Below are 25,401 nucleotides of genomic sequence, written 5' to 3' on the forward strand. Positions count from 1 at the left end.
CTGATAAACATTATCAACGAAGATTACAGGTGCTTAAAAACAATGACAGCTTTCACTAAGAACATGTATAGATATAGACTAAAATTGTCACTATCCTTTCACACTACATGGTTCTACCGGTTCGGCAATACAACCATATATGCATACACATGTAATATTATTACCAGAGACAAAAAAAAAACATGTGTCTTAAAATTCATCATCATTTTGTCAAAAATACATTGCTTAACGATTGGTTTTAATTTTATATGATTTGTCTCGATATTTATGTCTCGGAGGTTGGAACAGACAAAAGAGAAAAAAAAACACAGTTGGCCAACTGGACGATGTGTCTCGCTTCACTGGTTTCTATCTAAGATTTGGTTATGCTTCAATGTTCCAACTTAATAACATATAACAGATGACAGATGTACCATTTTTGAGGGAAGCCATTGTCGTGTACCCAACGTAATCTGAACAAAGCCATTACAATACTGTTACATCCTAGTGTTATTCTGAGGCTCACGAGAAGAGAGATGTAAATAACAAATGGTGAACTGTTTGTATAATGTATATTATTAATCGTTACAATTTTTTGCATCATTTCAATTCAATGAGTTCTGCACACGCATAATTACATTTATATAGATATTATATTAACCTATATCTCTATTTGATTCAAATAAGTATTTAGAATCATACCATTTTCAGGCTCCGAAATCCTAATGAAAGGTATTTAATTGTTACTCTTCCTCGTGTGACAGCATGAATATATATACTTCCTGTAACTCTGGTCCTGATTCTAACATCTAATCTAGTGATTGTAACGAATATCTCTTTCCAGAGGCAAAATAGATTTAGTTTAATTAAATATAGTCTTAGACCAGAAAACTTATTCTACCCGTATTTATTTCCAGAACGTATTGTAACTAAACCCCCGCTACAGAACCAAAATCAGCTTATTATTCTATCGTTTCAAGTGGAGGAATTATATGACAGTAAGCCGTCATCAACACATCAATGGTGTGTCCCCATCAGGAGCCCACACAATGTGATTAGCTTCTCATGGAATCTAGTTGATTGATCGCTATAATTAATTGATAGCATGAGTGCGTTTTACCACAACTCACGCAAACTTTCGATCTGTATGGTCCAGTACCTCGACAATATGTCAGCTTGACCAGGGCTCCACAGTACACCTGTCGCGCGATCACCCGTCTTGTATTGTACAGGACGAAGTGTATGTTAATATTGATGCACATGCGTATTGTTCTTAACTAGTTCAGACGTGATTGTCACAGTAAATAAACTGTTATGATCAGTATATACAGGTGCACATTACTGTCTGCTACAGATGTCTTTAGATTATATATCTACATCTCACATTTTAAACTTAAGTGCTATTTTATTTATTTGTAAACACTCATTGTAACACTAGAGAAACACTTATTATTATTTTATTTACGAACACTTCTGTTTTAATGTAAGATGTTTAAATTCAAGAGCAACATTGCATGCATGTCAAGTAATTGTCTTGAAAGTTTAGATAATTTATCCTGAATACCTAGACGACCATTTAAAAGCAAACACGAGAGTTATTTTGTGTTGATGTTTATCGGGTGAATTTACCTGGATACTGAACGCCTACGCATATCTTTGCGTTTTTTATTGACCCGTACCTATGATGTCATTATATATAAAATATTGATGAAAAAGAACAAAGTTGCTCTCTTCAGTTCCCGATTGTTTATCAGGGTCAGGTATTCCCAATGGACACTTACCTATAAACATACACGCGAACACGTCAATCTACTTTCCCACCTGTGTGTCTGGGAGTGTATTCTATTAGCCCAGCCCTGGCTTAGCAGCTTGGTTTCCATTCATGAAAAGTGAATGGATATAAAAGAATCGATGAACCTACGATTAATCTTAGTGCATTTTGAACGTAGGTTTAGATAAAGTTAATTAATCATACATCAGGTCTTTTCAGCCAGAAATCTAGAGTCTCAGTATGCAATTGAAAGGTAACATTTACAAAAAAAAGAGATCGTGTGGTATGTTTTCTTCCGATCGATAGGGACGCTAGAAATGCCATGTCCTATGGGAAATATGTTGACTTCTGCACTGAGGTTGATGACCTGCCAGATGCTGAATACGAGCATACAATTTCTGTCTTTGATTATTTGAATAGGCAGCGTTTACTATATGAATGGTAGCAATACACACGAGTTCAGCCTTTCTATGTATACAAGGTATAGCGCTTTGGCGGATTATACCTTAAGTTTGACTTATTCATAAGTGGTTTACAAACGTTACATGTCTATTGATAGTTGGTAGGTCTCTGGACACAACCAGTTTAATATCTTCTGTTTACCTGACTTAAGAGTCATTAATCTACCCCATAAATATTCATAAAAACGAATATTAATGGCCTTATGGACAAATGGTCCACGTGGGAACTGAATCTACTATATGATACGTGTACGCATAATTACAATGAATGGAAATATATGTTAATTGAGTTTGTTATTAATTTATGTTAATACTTGTATTTGTTATCCGTGGTGATAAAAAGATCAGTCAACGAATATACATTAAACAAAGGAAATGGACTAATGTCTATCATTCAGGATTTAGATATATATATGTCATTTTCTTCTAAACATATTTTGTAATATCATTCAAAATATCAACGGTGCTTTCGGAGTATCCAGAGAAATAACAAAATGGTCGGACAGGTAACCTTTTCATATCCGTTCCGGGTATTAAACCCCGGACACCTAAGTGAAAGACGAGTTCGTTCCAACGTACAACCCAACCACTCGTCAGTTCGTGTTGGGTTTCCTAGGGACTGATCAGTTACCAAAAGAAATGTTATTTTTAGAGGATAAGGATCAAACTATATCCTTACTTCTACGATGAACAGCTTCCACTTCTGTAACAACCAGTGCTGTTATCCATATATCGTTGATGCATTTCTGTTTTTCCCTTCCAATAATAGCATCAAGTGCCGAGGTGTCAAAATGACTCGACACGAAATCGTATAAACGATAAGCACAGATTACAATCATGACATGCTGTCATAGGAACAATACATTGAATTAATACAATAATGAATATTAAACATTTCGTTAATTGATCGATATGATAAAGTATGCAACAAAATTAAAGAACCGTTAGAAAATCAATCATGTAACGATTAACATGTGTATTGTATGATAAAAATTTATATTACGTCTATCCTTATTCTGTAAATTTTAAGTAAAAATGTAAATGGTTTTTCAAAGCTGTCATTATTTTCTGGATAAAAATCAAAACCAATTCTACAATTAAAAAACAATGAATACTGCAAAATCGTGACATCTTTTGATATGTTTTAATTAATTCCACATGAAATGTCTATCACATGATTAATCTGTTGTATTTCATTATGACACCTGATTTTAAATTGTTTTGAATCACACTTTGTCCGTTTAAGAAAAAAATGTTATTAGAAATTCGAATTAGTTTACATATTCACTATATACTTTACTAACTGTACAATAATTACACTGAAGCGCGCGAGGTTTCTTATTGTGGCTGGAAATCGGAGAACCCAAATAAACCACACAGGTGCCCCTATACCTTTTCTCATCCGATTTTGGAATTGAACCCCGGTCACCTAAGTGTTTGACACGTACATAACCACTGCACCACCCGACCACATATTCACTGATATTTACTAAGACATTGGTGCTTTAATTACGCATTTTAAGTAAATGGAATATATTTTTCCCAATATCTACAATGTATATCTATGTTACGACCATTTTGATAGTTGTCTTTTGAGCTACCTCTAGAATTGGATGCATTCTATCTTAGTTATCTTTAACATATGCAAGAAGTTAGATATATGAAATTTATATTTTATTTCAAAGGCTTAATTCTCCTCCCTGTATAGGATTTTGACCTTTTTTCAATCACTTTGAACTTTCCTCAGTCACTTACTCGCTTTCAAAATCAATGACGAATCCTTGAAGGACGAAACAACTGTATGGTACAGTTTACTTCGTGATTTGGCTTTTCTGCATCGTATCTTATTTCATGTTAAAATGATATGTACTTGTGTATCTTTTGTTGATGTTAGAATGTTAGATATATGTTGAGCTTGTTCGAAATACCACAATTTCTGTAAAAGTTTTCGAAAGTTGCTGGATAGAGTTTCGAGAGATTATTGATCAAAAACTTACAAGTTCATTGGAAAACATTATTTTTTTTTTGTATCAGGCGATATAAATTAGATATGTCTAATACTCTTAAGTATGCCTGCTTGTTCTTCGTTTGGTTTTCATTTTAGAACATGACATTACTTTGATTGACCAAGATCGCCGTCGACAAAACAGTGGATGCTTCTCTGTTCTCATTAACTTTTACTTTCTATTTTCTTTTATCTTTTGGCCTCCTATTGTCGATTTTGAGGTTAAACAATTTTGTTGAAATACAATGTATCTCTATCATCTCGCTGTATAATAAATGTATTCATTAGCACTCTGTTGTTTATGAAGTTTTAAGGAGACAATGACTTTCCTACTCCTACTACTTTAATTACTGTAGTACTCTCTGTTTCCCTGATTTGCCTGTCTACCTCTCATACTACATGACACTATTATATTTGGAAATGGAAGCGAATTAGATAAAACAATCCCCCTCCTTTTATCTTAAGAGACTGGATGGATGTTCAAGTCGCCAGTGTTTTCCATTGACAGCCCAGTTGTTGCCAAGATGGTATGAGCTTTTTACCATTGTTCCATGCACAATTTAAACCTCATTTCACATCCCCTTGAAATCAAGGTGCCCCCAAGCACAATTCTATCGCCCTGCATTTCTCAGTGATCAGTTATATTGTGTCACATTTAGACTTATGGAATGTATCCTCATTACAGGTAAGCTGCACATGTAAATGCATAAGGAAACGATAGATTGATAGGTTGTCAGTCGTTATTGCATGAAGATTCATCACCGAGATGTCTGACCTGTATGTTCATCAATCAGACAACACTAACACAATGACACAAGATTACTTCCCAACACGTGCATTATATTTCGAAATTAAATCCGCAAGGACCTTTTTTCGCATTTTGACAACATTGGAAAGTAACCATGTTCTTCTTTCTTGTGATTTATTACATGATTTGATTTCAATCCAAAACCTGTCGAGAGAAAAAAACACGTCGGCCCGCCAATTCCATTACCATATGATACTTAAAAATGGTTGTTATCACCGAGAAGCAATAGTCCATCCTTTCCATGGCTCTGCTTCACGAGATATATTTCGAAATTTACGTAGAATATTAAGAAAACACAGATATAACTAATGCATTTTGATTAAAAATACTATTAAATAGGTAATATTCCTAGACGATGACCTGATAAAAATTCAAACTTTTACTCAATGAAATGAATATTACTTATAAAACAATAATATATTGCAACATTTTGCAAAAAAAAGGCCTTGCCAAATCAATTCCATGCATTAATTTAAAAATTTAAGTCATCTATGTTTTATCATAATTAGCCATAATGCGTCATGTTTGGTCGACATATATTGAGAGAAAAGGACAACTCCATGCAGTTACACGAGCTGTTGGTGTCGTTTCATGATAGAAACCAATTTAGAAACGAGATATTTAAACATTAGAAGGATGATGAAATGTAGAATTTACGATTAATGATGAGATATAGTCTACCGCTCAAATTTAAAGTTAATTTGACACAGAAAATCAATAAGAATAAAGTAAAATACGATTTTAAACAGTTTTAATGTGATATCAGTGCCAATATATTTCCATTTTTTCGAGCTTTGAATGAACCATGAAATTCATTAATGTTTTTATATGTTGATATGACATTTTCATTTTCCCTTAGGACATCTATATTTTAGAATGAAATTCCAATTAGAATTTTATCAGAATTTCGATTTTGTTATCCGTTCGATCAATGACAATTTAACTGAAATACTATGTTACAGTATTGCCCTTATCAAAACATTGAAATCAAAACATGATGGATAAGGCGATTTGAACGATAAATCTTAATTGCAATGTTCCATTTAGTGGATTTCTGCCGAAGGTTGTCTGTAGCAAGTAACACCACGCTAAATAATTATACCGTTCATATCAATATATCTAACAGGTGATCTGCGTAAATTAATGTTTTTACTAGGTAATCATGATTAGATATATCCATATGAGGTTTCTCAATTCCTCGTCTATCACAGAGGCGAGCAATCGTGAAATGGTTATACTCGTATGAAAGATTAAGACATTTCATTATATGAGATAAACGATGTGCAAGGTTTTTACCAAAGCTTGATAGGTTTTCGAATTACCAGAACAGATTTGATTAATTTTGTTAAAATGACACTGTCCAGAAAACACAACACAGAAATACGCGTAGTGCGTGTAAGAAAATCAGTTACGAAACGAAAGGTTCGTTTTTTTCTTTAGAAAGGTAAGAAAGCTGTATCGCTTATGTACATAAAAATACATCCATAACTAAATACTTAAATACTTAAAAAGCTGTATCGCTTATGTACATAGAAATACATCCATAACTAAATACTTAAATACCATTACTTTTCGTGGGAAGGTGTTTTTTCATTGAATTTGTTTGTATTTTACCACCATTTAGTACAAGTTTATTTTCTAAATTCTCTTTATCCAAATTTTCTTAAGGCCATGAAACTCGATCAGCACGAAAATAGATGATTTCATAGTACATCGTCTCACACAGTTTTGAGAGTCGAATACAGTCAAACTATCCTTTAACATTCAGTTAAACAGACATAGTCTTGAAATATTGCAGAAATAGACATACATTTTTTATTAATTTCTTCCATCTTTCTTCTTAGATTTTGTGTGATATATCAAAATATGATTATCATAATATTTACAATTTTGGTGTCGTTGTAAACTCTATGTACTTATAATAAACCTAAAACCCGAATATAACTGACTGCGTGAAAGAACAGGTACATTTCTTTATTTGAAGCAATAATTCGTAGGATCAAAGTCGTCTATATATGTTTTGAGGAAATATATGACCCAAAAAATATAATAAATCAAAATATCATTATTATTAAATCTTATCTTGTCATGATGGCCAGATCAGTCCACAATCAATACCTCCTCTACTTAAATAGGCAGTATTTGTAGAGTAACTTTAACCATGTTTTTAATACCTAGTGCTAATATTCGAAATATGAAAAAAAAACACTTGGTAATACTGAAATAGATTTGATGTTGATATTGAAATATATTGAATTACTGTATTTGAGTTCGTGCGCCACTCTATCCTGATATATACACTTTGTGCCACCAGCTTCACAGGAGAACGAAACAACATAAGCATGCAGTTTTCTATTACAAGATACAATCCAATTATGTATCTTTTGTACGATCTAAATCAAAGAATTAGAAAGAAAAAATATCTTCATTTATAGACAAGATCTCTGTGGATACTCTGTCACTGATGAAACGTCACAACCATCGTTTTTATATGATCTAGCTTGCAAGCACTGAAGAAACTGTCTTGTGCCACTAACAAAGCCCAATGTCCCTTTCCATCACTCAGTGATTATTGATGTGTAAATAATTCTCTAATTACGAGAATAGATCCCATTGTAAAATTAGCAATTCTCATATCTGTGTACGTTCCAAGTTTAATTAGCTAGAGTCGTTCCGCTTTCTGTCAGCGTAATTATTGTCAAGGTCCATTCATTTCATGTAAACATTTCCACTATTTCGTCAATTATTAATGAGTGACTTAGTGTAGCATGAAACTCCAAACACCATAGGATTAGTAGGTGCTACAAGGTCATGTAAACCAACGGTAAACAAACGCATGTAACAACAATATTAAGAACTATATACTAAATTGGTTTATTAATCATTACCGATGTGTACTCTAAATAGACCATTTTCCTTTTTTTATTACTTGTTTTATTTTTTTATTGAAAAAAATTAGATATGTTTTCATTAACTGCACACACATTAAACTTGACCAGTCAGAGGTCATTTTGTAAATATCCGTCTCAAAATCAACAAAGTACAATTTTAGTATTATTTTAATATATTGCTTGAAATTTAAATGATACGTCAAAGGTCAAAAATGCAACATCTCACGATATCTTGACTGAACAAAGTATACAGTGCTCTTTTGTGTATGACGTCATCATCGAAATGTGTTCTTAATTTTTGATATCTTGATTGATTGGCTGGGAGGTAAGCTAAAGAAAACAGTGGTTCAGTGAAATAGAAATGTAGGTATGTTACAAGCTCTTGGCAATTGATATCATAACAATATCGAAATAACAAGCCCTGTCAAAACAACAGGGAACAAGGAAAACACACCAAGTACTAACAACAACAACAACGAAACATCAGGCCCACAACAGGGTGAACAGGGAAACACGAAATGCACATAATACATTACAGTAAATACTGGCCACACATTAGAAAGAGTAGAAAAACTGGGCACAAAGAAAAGAAAAAGGAAATACTGACCACACCCAAAATGCACACTAAATATCGGCCATACACCACTATGAGAAGAAACGCTGTCCATACAATACAAAGTGCAAGAAAAATGCCCAAGAATGAAACACTGGTCACAGAACACAGGCAGTAAGAAAACACAAGTCACGATAACCAAGGAAAAAGGAACTACGGGTTACACAACACAAGGATAGAGGGGAATGTATGTCAAAATGAACGTAGAATGAGGAAAATACAAAATCAAATACCACAAAACTAGGGAAATACATGTCCCACAACGCAAGAACTGGGAGATATATAAGTCAAACGGAACAGAGGTCATGCCATACAGGGACAGAAGGTCACACAACACAAAGCCAGGGAAGCAGAGGTAGCATAAAACAAGGACGAGGGAAGAAACAAGAACAATGCAAGGACAATGGAACAGAGGTCATTGAACACACGGACGAGGAAATAATACGTGACACAACAAAAGGACAAGAAAACACAAGTCATGCAATAAAAGATGAAACAACATAAATTATCACAAAAGAAGAAACACTCCATCTGTTCAAAAAACATTAAAAAGTGCGAAACACTGATAAGAAAACATTAAGCTTAGAGAAACGGACGACAACAAAAACGAAAGAAAAATCAAGATTAAGGTCAGTAATTGTCCCGAAGCAGTAACGTTGAGATCCAGTTTCTTTGCCGACATTGAAGATAGAGTGCATTTCGTGTCTTTAGAGAAAACCTCAATTGAAAGTTATGCCTATGGTCTTATTCTCTCGCTTTTTCTCTTGGGTATTTAGAATTGTACTATTATTACTACAGAAAGGCACGCAGTAAGGTTTTTTTTTAATTTGTATAAGTTTATCTCCAGCGACATTATCACCTGGAACAAAAGAAACGAAAGGCAATGCATTCAATAACTACGTCCACAAAGTTCACGCGGTAGGTCTGCTGGTCCTGACAGCATCAATTAAAAGAACTCACGCACGCGCAGAATAGGATTCAGGGGGCCTAATTAGGAGATCAAGAGCAACACAACTTGGAATGACGCATCAAGAACTGGGCTTGGGATGTCAACACGCCGTCGAAGACCGCTAATAATGTTTGTGCCCGCTTCCGTGTGACATACAAAAAAATGCATGACAACCAGTGTCTGTGCAACCACCACACGATCCTGGAAAAGAAACACTTCGTCAATATGAATAAAACCATTGGCATTAAATCGGAGAGTGTATTTCTGTAAGGAAACGTATTTATGACAATCTTTTTAACATAGGCACGTAAAACATTTTGCCAGTTAGATACGTTGTTATAACATCGATACAATATTTGTACTCTCATCAAATTGTACCATGGTGATACCTTTATTGTTGGTAAACACATTACAATTCGCAGAATTCAGATGATAGAGCATTTCATGTCAGCAATTATCCTTTTATGGAATGAGCTGAACGCTACCAAGAAAATGCTTGGTTTCTTAATTAGAATAAATGTCAGACTTGATAGGCTGGATGCGTCTGTGAGGCATTTTTGTTAATAGACTAATGATCACTATATCGAAATACTCACTTATCGCTGGAAGATGTAAACAATATTCTTACATAACAAAATACAGGTTTCGTTCGATAAATAATGTATTTTTAAAATGTATTGATCCTGTTAGTACCGAATACAGTTTGGTTGGCATGATTTGTCAAAACAACTTTGCCAATTTTGTTAGTTAACTAGAAACAAAAAATCGATGCTGTTCTATTAAAGAAGATTGTACGCTATATTCTAAAGCGTTTTCGTGATGTACATTTGAATTTCAGTATTCAACTTTCTACAGTTATAAAATCATTTTTCCCCAACGTCTTAATAGCATTATATATTCACGCCATGCCTGTCATCGTCTAGCCATTTGGGCTGTACCGATAATTATGTAAAACCAAGTATTCATTTACATAATGTGATTCTGATAAAGATTAATTTACAAAAATATGCTAACGAATTTCATTAAAAATTATGAAAATCGATATTTAATTTGTGATGAACCAGATTCATATCCTAACGAAAGCCGAGTACACAATGCGATCTTAATTTCTGTGTTTTGTATCCTGAAATAAAATACAGAAGTTGAGTACATAATGTGTTCTACTTAATTTCTGTATCTTTTTCTGAAATAAATTTCGATTTTTTTTCTCACATCAAAAAAAGGTGAAATTAAGATTTTGTTGGGAAATAATTGCATCTAGAATATACAGCTACTGACCTTCGTCGTCAGCGCCATGGTAAACCAATCAAAGATGGTCATATGAGACTTGCTTTGTCGTCTGAAATTCTTAGTAAATAATAAACATATAATCAGAATGCGACTTTCATAAACATTGTAATAATTTTCTAATAGACTTCAGCATCTGGTAAACGTTTAGTCAGTCTAAATTAGGAAACTTCTTAATCTCTTGTGTATAACGGCAGTATATTGAAGAAAATAACAACAACAAAACTCATCCTTTATCTCCTTCTATTTCAGGGAACACAAATTAACAAGAGGTGGCGTTAATGGATATTTCTGTTGTGTTATCAACATGAAGTCGCTTATTGTGCTTTATTTTTTATCGATAGGGATACACTTACAGGCATAGGTGAGATTACAACTAAAACCAAACTAAAGTTGGACATATATTTTCCTACTGTTGATTTTGATAACGAACGAATAACTAACAGCATTCTCATGCACACGATTTGTCAGTTTCCTTACAAATCATCCCTGAAACCTCATTCCTGTTTATATTTTAGAAGAAGTCATAACCGCAAGTAAAGAATCTAATTCGAGTCAAACAATCTGTTTTTGTTTTTCTTTTTAAGTTTTTAAATCGTTTTCAATTTTTTCAAAATATTTCTATTTTAAGTGGAAAAATCAAACAGAATATTTAATTGTCAGAATTAATGGACATGAGCATAAAAGGAAACTGGGGACTGGTATTGTCAACATATTGGTGTTTCAAAGCAGAGGGAAATCTGGAAGACATAACGGATGTCATGTTGTTAGTTAGTGTAATATGTTTAGTCTGTCTAGACAGTACCCATCAAACGTCACTAGATAAGCTATCATTGTCATTTAAAATGAGGTTGAGAGACAAACCACGATTATTACACTGCCAATAACAGAGGTGTTAGCTAATTGACTTGTTTGTTAGACATAGCCAGTAATATCTACATATAGTGTCCAATTCTCACAACAACAACCCCACTTTCGATATTGGTCGGAATGTATTTATCCTCGGGTATAGACCGAAGGTGTGTATTTCGACTTTTCTAGTATCGGTTTTCAGGTAACTTGATGTTACATACCCTCATGCTCTGTTGTAGTGATGCTGTTTGACAAGACAGTTTTCCCTGATTACTCAAAAGAGCATTCGATGGGTTTTCTGCATAATGTTTTGTGAGGTAGCCACCAGCATTTTCAATATCGCTCGTCAAAATTACAAATTACACTGCCTTCTAAGGGGTGATACATCTAGTAAATAACTGATAAACCAGACATAAGAATAATTTAAGACGATTACTCTATATGTCTAATATTGTTGTATGTTCTTAATTTTTCTTTGGCAAATATGTTTTTATACTTGCCTTTTCACAATAAAATTAATATTAAGTATTCCATAATCATCACCTTGAACCCTTAGTACCAATGAATATTACATTGCTGTACTTTAAAAACAAAATTACTATTAAGCGTCCATCACCTTGAACCCATAGTACCAATGATAATTACACTGCTGTACTTTTCAACAATAAATTCTGTAGGGACTGTAATTGTATTGAATTGATGACTGGTTTTTTATTTGAGCAAGTCATTATTAAGGTTGTAGCTCCCATTAGAGTGTTTTGGAGACAGATATATGTTGTGTTCTTTACCTATAAATTGACTGTAACGTCATCGCTAACATGTGTCTGGCGACAGAATGACTTTTTCGTGTAGGACAAAATTAACAAATATTGAGACAACAAACTACATTAAAAGCATAAACTGGACGATTAACACCAAGTCATAGCCATTACGTTTGATGGACGGTGTACAACGAATCTTGTTTGTACAGATCTGTGTTCGGTAAAGACATGTTTCCTGTCAAATCACAGGCAGACAAAGAGCAATGACCTTTCGTGCATAGACATAAATGTTTAACACCTTATTTCAGACAGAAATTACACGACTTGTTGATACATGATTCAACATCAGAGACGTATTTTTGTCTGCACCGAATGTATATTAATCATAACATAAATGAACTCTTCCCTCCGGTGCAGTCAAAACATCTTGGAAACGTTTGAAATTTAAATCGAGGTCATACGAACGTTTGAATTAGAGGTCAGTATACCAGTGGGTCACGTACGTACGAAGTGCCTCCAGGGTAGCTAACTTCCGGTTCACATCAGACGACATGGAGTGAATGCACGTAACGCATATCAGAATTAAGCACGTAAATTACCTATTATCTCTTTTATTATCTGGTCTTACTGCGGCTCACAGCTGATGGTACCACTGTCGTTTGACTATACGGTACAAAATCGCCTTATCTTTGAATTAAACGTATTTCTCTCTTCCTGTTGCATCTAAATGTTAGAAATCAATTTTTAAGCAATATTCCATATTAACCGATCAAAACTTGCTCTGTTTACGCAACAAAGACACATTCAAGTGTCTACCATTTAAGTTTGTAGAAAAAATAAAAGGTTGAAATAGTTGTATAAATTGGTCAGGTTCATCTTTTATCTATTTCTGTTTTACAAAGTAGAGCTGTCTGTTCAGCATTTAGCACCATTAATACACGAATATGCTCGGGCTATTACAAACCGTTCTATAAGAGCTTCGCGTGTAAGACGCTAGTTATAAACACTCTATATCCTGTTAGACAAGTTTAAAACATTACTTACACATCCCAGTATATCATTCAGGTTCTGATAAAAAAAATCAGAATCTATAAATCATAAGTATTTTTCAAGTTAACGATTCGTTAAAATATGTAGCTAAATTAAATATTACGGTCCGCAAACAGAAGTGATCACGACTTTTTCAAGGAAATGCTTCACTATGAATAGAATTTTATTCCCTCTTTTATAATATTTCAAACAATGTTATGGATTAATTGGAGAAGCTTTTATTGCTTCAGAAACACAGGCATCCATTGATAAACAATGTATTACTGAATAACTGAATGAAGTTCGTTTTTTGTGAACTTCCTTTTCGTCATGAATTAAGTGAAAACTTAGTGTGCTATAATTCATGGATTCCGATGGGAATGGTTTTGCTAGTTATCGATACATGACCATCAAGAAACGTGAACGGTTCGTATTCTTGTAAACGAAGTGGCTTGGAGTAATTCACTTGATCCTATCACATCACTTAAGTCAAGGTGCTTTAAGTATCTAACATTTGTAAAGCACTCAATGTCTTGAAAAAAAATCTGTATTTATGTTTCAATAATTATTTTACAAGTGATTTAGTGCATTTTTTGTTCCAAAATATTTGAACTGACAGTAGCAATATAATTAAGGTAATATTACAGATTCTCCACTTGTAATATTACGGTCGAGGAATGCAGAATTTTGCAGTTGTGTATCAGACATGAAGCACGCTGTTCCATATCATCAACAGTTAGGAATGGCAAAACCAACTTACGTACAGACAATCACTCGAGATAGACATCAGGCATAAATACACGTAAGTGTTATGTTCGGGTAGGGTCTAATTCAGAGTCAAGGCATTCTTAAAGCAGAAATATATTTCATCTATTTTCAAGCTATATTAACAGAAGTACATGGATATGGCTGTAATATGATAATCTTATCTATACATTTAAAATATATATAGAAGTCATATGATAAATTGTGTAAATGTAGATCATAAACCACGTCACAAATGATAGTACATCACGTGCCAATCAAACTGTAAGACTCGACAGAAAGATAGCCGGAATGAAATGCTTCGAGTGTAATGCAATGCTAATTTTGGCAACTGTGTTGGATTTTCCAGGTCAAGGTCAAAATAATCTGGATAGTTGGACTACGTGCAGTAAAGTAAGGTAAAGGTCGACTACTATATAACATGTCACTGGAGTGTTACATTCCAGAACAATTTTGGAATTGCCAAGAATCACACGCCAACACACCTTGGTAGCTATTTATCTAAATGATGGTGTTCACTTTCTTGTCCGTTGTGTAACATATCTATTTACATTAGAGCATTTTTGTGAATACATACAAAATTATTTCTTGTTATGACTGTGATATTGTAATGTGTTATAAATTTAATTTTCAATTGATTCTGTGGTATTAGAATGCTTCTCCCAGCAATGCATACTTTAAAACTTTACTTTGCATTTTAAAAAAAATAGTTTTAATTGTAAGTGTTGCTATACTACCTTTTCACCAAACGTGAATCTAAACAAGACTACATGCTCCACGTGAACTATATTTCTAGGTAAAGGGTTACGTGTACTACCTACTTAAATCTGACTCCTGTGCCTTCGTATATAGGTTAAATCAGTCTGGTTCTATTAAATATTTACTATATACTTGCCCATAATAGTCTGTTCCGTTACAGTTCTAGTCAGAGACGTGTATTTGTAGTTGGTAGTCATTCTAAGAGTCTATGTTATGGCTATCATTGTTCTATAAAAATGTAGTAATCGTCATGAGTCTTTGTTCTTTGTATCACACCATTTATAGTGACCTAGGTATCCTAGACTTTATTTCCATACCTTCGTCGCTTACATTCCTATCGATATTTTCTTTGTTTGATGATGCTTGGTACCTTGCATTGACTTGTGCCTCTGTTTTCGAATAATTTTCGATCATGTTTGTTTGCGTGCTTGCTTGATGAATCAATCACTTCGCGAACAGCCATGTTGGTTGCTTTTTCGCTGAATAGCATGCGGCAGTCCTGTTGATTCAATTTAAATCAATTAAGGATAAATAGTTATGCCCAAAAAGTATCACCCGTTGATGAAACATTGTCCTTATTTTCCAACAACTCAACTACACAAATTAATATATAAGGGATAGAGATGATTACAAAACAAGCTAAAAGCTTTTATGAATTCCTCTCCTCATGCGGCAAACTTTTAATGGGCATTAAGGAGAATGACAGTGATGTGGGTATGAAATAATATTGAAGCAAGTGTGGCAGTCTGCTATCAATAAACGTAAAGGAAATATGCAATACATGAGATAATAAGGATATCATGGAACACAGAGTAAGCATAATACAACTTCAGTTATGCCAACAAGAATACGCATTATTTATTTAAATTGTTAAGAATGTCTTATTTGAGCAGACAAAGTATTTCACATGGATGAAATTCGTTTGGTTGCATATCCGCAAAAGTTTTAGGCGAAATAGGATAAGCCGGTAGATTGTTGCTACTGATGTTTGACCGGATACAAAAGTTACATAAGACGTGCATGTTATTACAACAAAAGTATTTTCATATAAATGGCAAGTTCTTATCTCTGTGATCTATTATAGATCTGTGCAAACCCCACCCGTGCACCGACAATGTTTTATTAATCCAAACTCCTATCTGCCAAATCGTGCGGGAACAAAAGCTTTATGAGATTTAGTTCATCGAATGCTTGATATAGACATTAATCTTGATTATGGGTGCATAAAACATGGATTACGAAGCATTATTAAGTAAAAACAAACATTTAATAGCCAGCTGTTGCAGCTTAATGGCTTTTGATATGGATACCTTCATTGTATAGCGTTTTACGTCATCTCACCTTTGATCGAAGTTAATGTGTCGCGGTCTTCAAACGCCAACGGGAAATTAGTTATATAACTCTTTTTGTCAGCGTGATACACACATGTCCTACAAAAATCTGATTAGCGATCATCAACGTCAGTCCTGATGCAATGTTAAAACCATGGTTCATTAAAAAAATGAAATATTTTTATCAAAATAATGATAGAAACAAATGAAGTAGACAATAGTAAACTAATAAAACGAAATTATGTTCTGATCCTTGTTGTGATACTGTTTATTCAATATTGTGTTTCTTGTTTTCTAATCACGTCAACACATTTCACGACACGTGACAAAGGTAGTGTTTGATTTCTTTGGTCTTTATTCTACCGAAATAGACAAATCATAAATATTGTGCTTTGTATTTCATTTTTAAGCTCTTTAAATGATTCGCTCTGGTATGTTGTTCTGTTTTCATAAAGTTCTAGTCAATTCTTTCATGATAAGGCTGTTACCATGCAACTCGATATCAAAACAATGAGGATAAAAGTTCATTGCTACTTCATGATCATTTTATGTCGTCAACAGTTGCTATTCCAAGAATTTATGTCCCAAACATGATACGAAATAGCAATTTATTTCATATAGACAGATCTAACACGATTTACGGCACATGACAAAGGATGGCTCCGGTATGTCATGTCCACATTGATTCTAACCTGACGTTCTGGAAACCAGATCATCACTAGATAGAGCCACACAGATGTCCATCTTATCTTACACATCTGGTCGCGCGGCGTTCACGCGCTAGTGTTCTGCACGTGAGATATGTTTCATATGATGGGTAGGGGAAATGGGAGGGGATAAGGAGCGGCTTAAATGAGAATTTCTGTCAAAAGTAAACAGAATCTGCCGAAACATGACACGCAGACACAATCAGTTTGGAGATATGCAAACTTCCAAATTCTATGATGCGAAGATAGCCCTACACCGCAAGTATGCCAGGGATAGGGTTTGTGTCAAAGGACAGATAAATCGACTCCCTGAGTGGAACAGATGCGTTCAACACTTTTAGAGTAGCTAATTCAATATATCTGACAAATCTAGTAGATACCATTAGGGCCTCTTATGTTTTATATGTGTACATTTCGGTAGTCGTATCCGTAAAGAGACGAGGTCATTTGGCAAAGGACGCCAGGCATGACAAGTGCTGAGTGAAGTAAGACATCAGCTGTCGGTGGTAGGAAACTTATAAGGAAGATTTCTCTTGGGTCAATCAGTCCAGTAACGGCAGTTTTCCTACGTTTAAATAAAGAACACCACAAATGCTTCATACTCTGAATTAGTTTGACTGTTTAAGGAGAAACTTTGGTTACTGTTTTATATTGGTGAACTAAAACTCAAGCTGAGATTTATGCTGATATATTTTGGCGAATTTAAGCTTTGTCAATATAACCTTGGCCAAACATTTTTTCCCTAAACGGTAGCATTATTACATCACTGACTTCGATAGGGAATTTATTTTCATTGAATTCGTGGCTACTCTTAATCCAGGAATATATATGTCCACGAACTGTTAAATAGGTATAAGTAGATCTATTTAGGATGTGTTACCAGGAAAGAGTTATTTTCTTTAAATCAGGAAAAATTAGCAAATTAAAAATTTATGACCATGTAAAATATCATGTAAATGACATATGTTATTAAATATGTTTCTGAAGTTAAACATTATGATTATGATATTTAATCATATCACTTTTAATTCAATATTAAAGCTTGTTTTAAATCCATATTTATTGAAGTGAGTGTTAGCATGGAGTGTTATAAAACTCAGAAGAAAAAGAAAAACTAAAGTAGTTTTGTTATTTTATAACTCGAAGGTGCAGTTTGTTGTTATAAAGCCCGAAGCTGTAGTTTTATAGTTTTCACACCCAATGTGTAGTTCTGTTATTTGCAAACCCGCAGGTGCAATTTTGTAGTTTTAAAACCCATAAGGTGCAAGTTGCCAGCAGTAATGCCCCTGACTTAGTAACGGTACATATTGACACTGGCCCCTAGTGGCGACGATAGATATGTCTACAGCTCTAGAAATAGTTGACTGCACGGTATGCACTTCGTTATCGCGAAAGACGGTGATGACAAGAGAAGATGAAGCTGTAGCATCTCGAATCACACCAGCCAGCTTTGGCGCCCGAGATGAGATTGGAGGGGAAGTGGGATACCGACTCTACCATCAAGACAAATTTCAAATCGCAACACGAAATACCAATTATACGAACATAACCATATATTTACAAAATCAATCCGTCTAGACCGGTCAATGATCAGATATACGCTCTGCTATCAGGCTGCAGATGTTTCCATCACGTACACAGTAAATATACATAAAGCCATGTCTGATTGACTTTGACTAAGAGTAAATAGCGTCTACATCGATGTTAACACAACTTGATCTCTGGATTCCTTACAGGTAGTAAAATGAAATTGTATAAACGCAATAATGCTTCAGATTTTGCTTTTGTTAAAGATCTACCTAAAGAAATTCCTATTTACCACCCACAAACACAAGAAACGTATTCCCGTGAACCGAAGATTTAATATTTTCTTATGGATTACAAACATATGTTCACTTTAAATCTATATTAAAACTCATCATGAGAAGCCAAATACATCTATATGAATAATACATATTTAGATGTAAAACCTCGCATTAGTCCTTTCCCAATCTAAATTATGCAAAACACGTGTCAACCGTCCGAGGAGAATTCCATTTCGTTGCGTAACTATACACCTCATGGTTTATTCACCTTTAAATGTCATTTCCATTGTCAAGAATAAAATGTAATATGACAAATTTTCCGAGATGTAGTCAATTTTAGAGAGACAGGAAAAAGTATCATTTAGCTTGCAGAAAATTACGAATACATTTGGTAACACATGCAGACAACCTAGCAAAGGTTGAATTACATAATCCATACATACGCCATTTCTGTCTGCACTACTGCTGCAGGTTGAGCATAAATCTACAACAGCAGACGACACCTAAAGGTCAAATCAAGAGGTTAAATCTTTATACTTCCGTCTAGCCGGTAGAGGTGTTAAATATGGCAGAAAACGCGACAACCTCGCCGTTTCCCTTAATAGACTTTGCATATGCTCCGTGTATTTTGCAGAGTACTATAAACCATTCCTTAATAGATTTGACAATCCGCTTGTATCGCTCTGTCTTCTCTAATTCTGCACTGAAATGAATTCTTAGACCGAGCAGATAGCTTCAATACGTCACTATCAAACAATGCAACAGATTTGAAAGAAATTGCTTTTCTAAAACGCCAGAAAGGGAGTATCACAATCTTCCTTAATTATGCTTACAATCTGTGATGGCATTTATAATAAAGCCCTTGCTAGAACGAATTTAGACTTAAAACGGAACGTACAATAAAGTGACTTTAATGGTGCTATCGGCTATATTTAGGTTCAAGCTAAACATATGTGTTTATTTGTAAGAGTTTGTATGAACGAGACCATTCTATCTCGTGTTGGTCACAGCTATAGATTCCATGCCGTTTACAGTTCATTGGGTTCTGATCTAGAGTACAAGTTCTACGTCAGCTATCACGTTATGTCACAAACGATGTACCAGTCATATACCAGATTGCCTTGGCGACACATTTCTCATATCCTTTGTGGTTACCAAGGTGATTACAGCATTAGAGAGGAAAGCAAGTCATTCGGTGTAGATCACCAAACGCCCCATTAATCTGTTTTAGCATGCAAGAAAAGTACGCAAGAATATTCTATAGGCTTAAAATTCCTGCTGCCTAAACCTAAATTTGCTGAGTTCTGAGCTGAAATGTATATGACTTCTAAAGTAATTTAATGAAATAACTTATGCCATTTCTTTCTTTCATTTTTTTTTTTTTTTTTTTTGTAATTTATTACGTTATTATTTTTTCATGTATTATTGTTTGACCAATTGTAAATATATAGTATATCTATCTTTGTCTGTCCAACCGAGTAAAGTAAATGTAAAATATCATTGTTTTAATTTCAGAAGGTTTCAAAGACAAGTTACAAACAAGATGATCAATGCATCCGGGTACCAGCAAAGAAATCAATACCATTGGGGTCAAACTACAAAGGTCATCAAATTTATTAGGAATCAAATTGCAACGAAAACAATAGCATAGGGGTAAGCGATCAAAAGGTCAACAAGTAGTATCAACATTAAAACAATTTTTACAGACGAGTAAAAAGGTCATGACCGTGATTAATCTAACACCAATATGTTGTGGATATAAAAAAAGCACTATAAACGCGTATTAAAACCACTGGTGAGGATCTAACAGAAACTACTTTTGATTTCGTGTGTAATCAGTATTTACCGAGCCACTTATTTTATGTCAACTTTTTTTTAATTGTGGATCACCATGTCAATAAATGATAATGTTTGAATCATGTTTTTATCTATATAATGAATCTAGATTCATCATTTTTATAGTCATCTCGATTGTAACTCACAATTTCACAATTTCCAGAATAGACACAGAACGTCAGGTCTAGGTTATGAACAAAACCATAGGTCTAGACTAGGCACAAAACGTCAGGTCTATGCTAAGGTGCAGATCTCTAGGTCGATAATAGGCCCAGAACGTCAAGTCTAGGCTAAGAACAAAACTATAGGTCTAGATTAGGCACAGAACATCAGGTCTATGCTAGGTGCAGACCTCTAGGTCGATAACAGGCCCAGAACGTCAGATCTAGGATAGGAACAGAACTATAGGTCTAGACTAGGCACAGAACATCAGGTCTATGCTAGACGCAGACCTCTAGGTCCATAATAGGTCCAGAACGTCAGATCTAGGCTAGGAACAGAACTAAAGGTCTTGACTAGACACAGAACGTCAGGTCCAGGCTAGGCGCAGACCTCTAGGTCCATAATAGGTCCAGAACGTCAGATCTAGGCTAGGAACAGACCATTAGGTCTAGACTAGGCACAGAACGTCAGGTATAGACTAAGAACTGATCCATAGGTCTAGACTAGGCACAGAACAGGCGACATGGAATAACAGGTCTGGACTCAACATTTTAAGGCTAAACAAGTTGGTAAGGCATGTAATGAAGTCGTGGATCTAAGTTTGACATGAAATAAGTAGGTTTATGCTTACATAAGCAGCACCATATAGAAGATTACTATTGTTTATCATAAAGGAGAATGTCTATGCTACAATGACGACAATGATCATTAAGCTTTGATTAGTCCAACAACATGTTAAAGTTCGTCATGAAATAATCTTGATTAGAATGATTAAATGTTGCACGTATAACTTCGGAAGATTTTACATGTGCTGTAAAATAAGATATTTTCACGTGACTCGTGTGTGTTATTATTCTTTTTCCTCCAAAAAAGATTTTTTTCATAGACACTTGCTTTCGTGACTAAACAGTTCGTGAACATATGAATGTATTGATTGAGGCAACCCGCGAAAATAAAGAAAATAAAACAACACCGAAATTAATGACTTCACGGTAATCTAAAACTCATATTCCCTCCTAACGTTCCGGCATCTGACACCTCAGGCTTGCGTATAAAATACATGAATGGAAATTGTCCAATTCATTTTAAACAATAATAAAAGTTGTCAGATGACACATTAATGTTATATTATGTAACCACTGGTTTGCATAATGACACACTGAATGCAGTCTCATACCTTCAAGTGCATATAACAGCAGCTGACCAATCAAAATGCAGTATACAATTGTTTCCGGGATTGATGGTTAACATTGCCCCATAGATGACAGTTCGGAATTTGTCCGAGTTGACCTTAACTTTACTGTACACGTATTAATATTGCTATATATAGAATGTGCGATTAACTTAATTTGGTCTGTAATAAGCTAAGAATTTATTAATTATTAAAATCGTGCTGTGTATATGGCGCGTTAACATAATAGAAGACATTTTATCGTTTCGGACTTTTTAATGTATAGTTTTATACCATGACTGGTGAAATACGGTGTCATTTAGATAACTACCACCTGTTGATATGACTGTGATATGTAAGCATTTCTCTTATTATGTGTATTGAAGATGAAAAAGCTGATTGCTGAGTTTTTCTATATGAGTCATTTGGTTGGAATCTTGCATTTACTTATCATAAAGATAAACTCATGATAACTCCCAGATAATATTTATTAAAACATTTCCGGTTAATCTCTTAATGGTTATTCCCTGTCTTTTGAAGAATTTTCCGCGAAACACGCTCCATAGCCTTTTTCGATAGCGTTTTTATTTCACTAAAACGTGGAGTCAAATGAACATAGACGTTATAAATCGTGTAGAATTAAAAACGGTTTTGATTATTATGCACAGTTGTTGGTAAACGTAAGCATCTGTAGAAAGCTGGTTAAGTTATAAACCCATGTGACATAATGTATGAATCACAATGATTCATTATCTCTTTATTTCAATTATTTAAATCATTTAATAAATTATTGTTTTTGATTCATTATATGTAAATTAATGAGTGTAATTGCTCACGGCATGGCATCAGAGGAACGGGCTCCATATGTATTTTCGATAAGTTAGACCCTGATTAAGATTAACGAGTCCTAAAATAACGGTAGAAATGTAGAGTGCAATTTAATTCATTGTTTCGATTTACTATAGATGTCATTCACCTGTGTGTCTTTTTTGCAATCTTCGAGATTGCAGGTGGTAGATATTACTGGTAGGCTTTTAAGTCCCACAGGTTTGCCGTAACATTCACTCCTAATACTACTTCATTGAAAAGGTGACACGTTTCAGAATATACTCGTGTAATTTTGAAATCATTCCATATTGAAAATTGTGCACCTCACCATTTAGTTTTTATTTTTATTAAAATTAATCAAGATCTTTCTCTAACGGCTCCTAGGCTTCAGCATTTCTGGCACTTAGTATCACTGACAAGTCCTAAAAGGACGAAACAGCGGTATGATGCAAATAAAATTATTAATTTGTATTGACATGTATTAAATATCATCCAATAAGGGGTCAAATTAATGAAACACCAGCCGTTATTCAGACTACCTGCAGTATTAGAGTGCTATTAGGACGACGCTGATATGCTGGCGATTTTCAAAGCTCGCAAATATAGTTATCAATCGCTGAATGTGTTTGAAGGTTTTCGCGAAATATGTATACCAAACTGATTAATATCAGTGCAGATAGTGCATATCAGGAAAGAAAGGTAATTTGCAGTTGTTAATGTGTTTCTTAAAACGACTTTAAGAGTGAATTTTTACTATTAGTTGCTAATTCGTGCGATAATAGTTTTCAATGGACGCTGGATAGAGGTTTCATCGTCCACATCGACTAGACTTCAATTAAGCAGACATTAAAGAAAATGAACGTGTTTTAATTAACACTCAGGATTCCTGACACGTCGCTTGATGAGATATAAAATGTGATTATATATAAATGTACTTACCAAGTTTCATCATCTTTGCACGTGCATTTCTACTTTACCACCTGACACCTTTTAATTTCACCGATAATTTAAGCAAAACACAATATAATATTTTTTCAGTTTAGCTGAATAGATAAATTATCTTTCTTGATTTATCTATAATTTATGTTTCTTTAACTAGGGACCACACTCGTCATACTACCTTTATTTCTATTAAATGCTATCAATGTGTGTGATCCATTTCTATGACATTGATTTATGCTCGTATTGAAAAAATCGTTTCACGGTGCTTTACCTACTGAAAAAAGCATATATGACGATATTTCACAAAGCTGTCTTCTTGTTTATATTACTTTTAATATATATAAATAAAGCAGAAATATCCATTAGTGGCCATTATTTATATGAAAGAGAAGTTAATATCATTATAAATTTATTTCGTGTATAGAATAGCTCAGACACGACTGCATTTTTACGTGAATAGAAATGTAATCAGCGCACGGATAAATATATACGTAATATCTTCTAATACGGCATCGAGAGTAAACAACATCGTGCATTGCATGCCAATAGGGCAACACGTGCATTTAGATAAGGTACAATCACGTGATCTTTGTATTTATGTGCTGATATCATAAAAATAATGTAACACCTGTATTTTAATGGTCTATAGTGCATTTTGGTCACATTTTTACGTAGTATGTCTGACGCTCCACAGTTAAGGTACACCGATAACATCAAACCACGATCGGGAAGAAACAATGATTCAATACAAAACAAGAAACATAGCAGCGACAGTGAAATAATGAAAATAACAAAGAAAAGAAACCGAGAGACGGACGGACAAATGGAGGACAGACAAACGTACAGTCGGAAAACACTGTTTCGTTTGTTATAAAGGAATATTTGTCGAACAAGTAGAAAGCTACAAAAACAAAAAAAAACAAGCAGTCTGGAATAAAAAAGAAACATGTTATTTTTAACACAGATTGCGATTATCCTTGAGAAAATGGCAAAACACGTGCAACAGACAGGGAATCCCAGATAAACTTCTGGTCACGCTGACAAAGAGTCGATAACACTATCGAAAACACCATAGAAACAAATAAACAATGGGTGAAACAGACAAAGTACGTCTATGAGGCATACATCGATTGTCCTTGAGACTAACAAATAATGTCTTGATGTAGGGTTCGACCTAGCATTACAATAGGTGGAGCGCAAGACAAATGGGAATCATTTGCACGCCTATCAATTATGCAACCAGAAAGCTAAAACCCAAGTACGTCTATTAACGTAGACAATGGGTAACGAAGGGCGATCCATGACAGTTTCGGAAACCATGAACATGGACAAAAAATGTCCTTGAGACAGAGAGTGGGGCCCCGTGTTGATACATGTATCTACTCTCTCGCTATCCTCATGGTGTCATATCAAAACGTAAATCATTTTTCCCGTGGATATCATTCATTATTTACATCACCATATCGTATATCTGAATTGATGTCAAAACCTAGTCATTCATAAAATGAGAAGGTCACAGGAGGTTTAACATGCATGAAACACATAGAGTAATCGACAGTACTAAAGCGAATGAATGATTGTTAGATTTGTGCGCAACAAAGCGTGATTCCACTTAGAGTCAATTGTAGTCCCATTAACAATTAAACGATGTATATATACAGCTATATGTTTCTGTAATGCTAAATTGAC

General features: G+C 34.3%; 1 long non-coding RNA gene across 2 annotated transcripts in view; it reads left to right on the plus strand.

The window, feature by feature from the left end:
• The first annotated feature begins 14,126 nt into the window (after window positions 1-14,126).
• LOC132561539 (uncharacterized) overlaps window positions 14,127-25,401 on the plus strand; it is a 56,737-nt gene continuing 45,462 nt past the window's right edge. The window contains exons 1-3 of one of the 2 annotated variants that reach the window (XR_009554715.1): window positions 14,127-14,208; window positions 14,521-14,569; window positions 20,289-20,426. This is a non-coding gene — a long non-coding RNA (uncharacterized LOC132561539). The remainder of the gene's footprint in view (window positions 14,209-14,520; window positions 14,570-20,288; window positions 20,427-25,401) is intronic. The other variant, XR_009554714.1, reaches the window with a different exon arrangement.

This window comes from Ylistrum balloti, unplaced genomic scaffold, assembly GCF_031769215.1.
Source record: "Ylistrum balloti isolate Yb309-2 unplaced genomic scaffold, AGI_CSIRO_Ybal_v1 Utg371224, whole genome shotgun sequence".
In the NCBI taxonomy this organism is placed as follows: domain Eukaryota; kingdom Metazoa; phylum Mollusca; class Bivalvia; order Pectinida; family Pectinidae; genus Ylistrum; species Ylistrum balloti.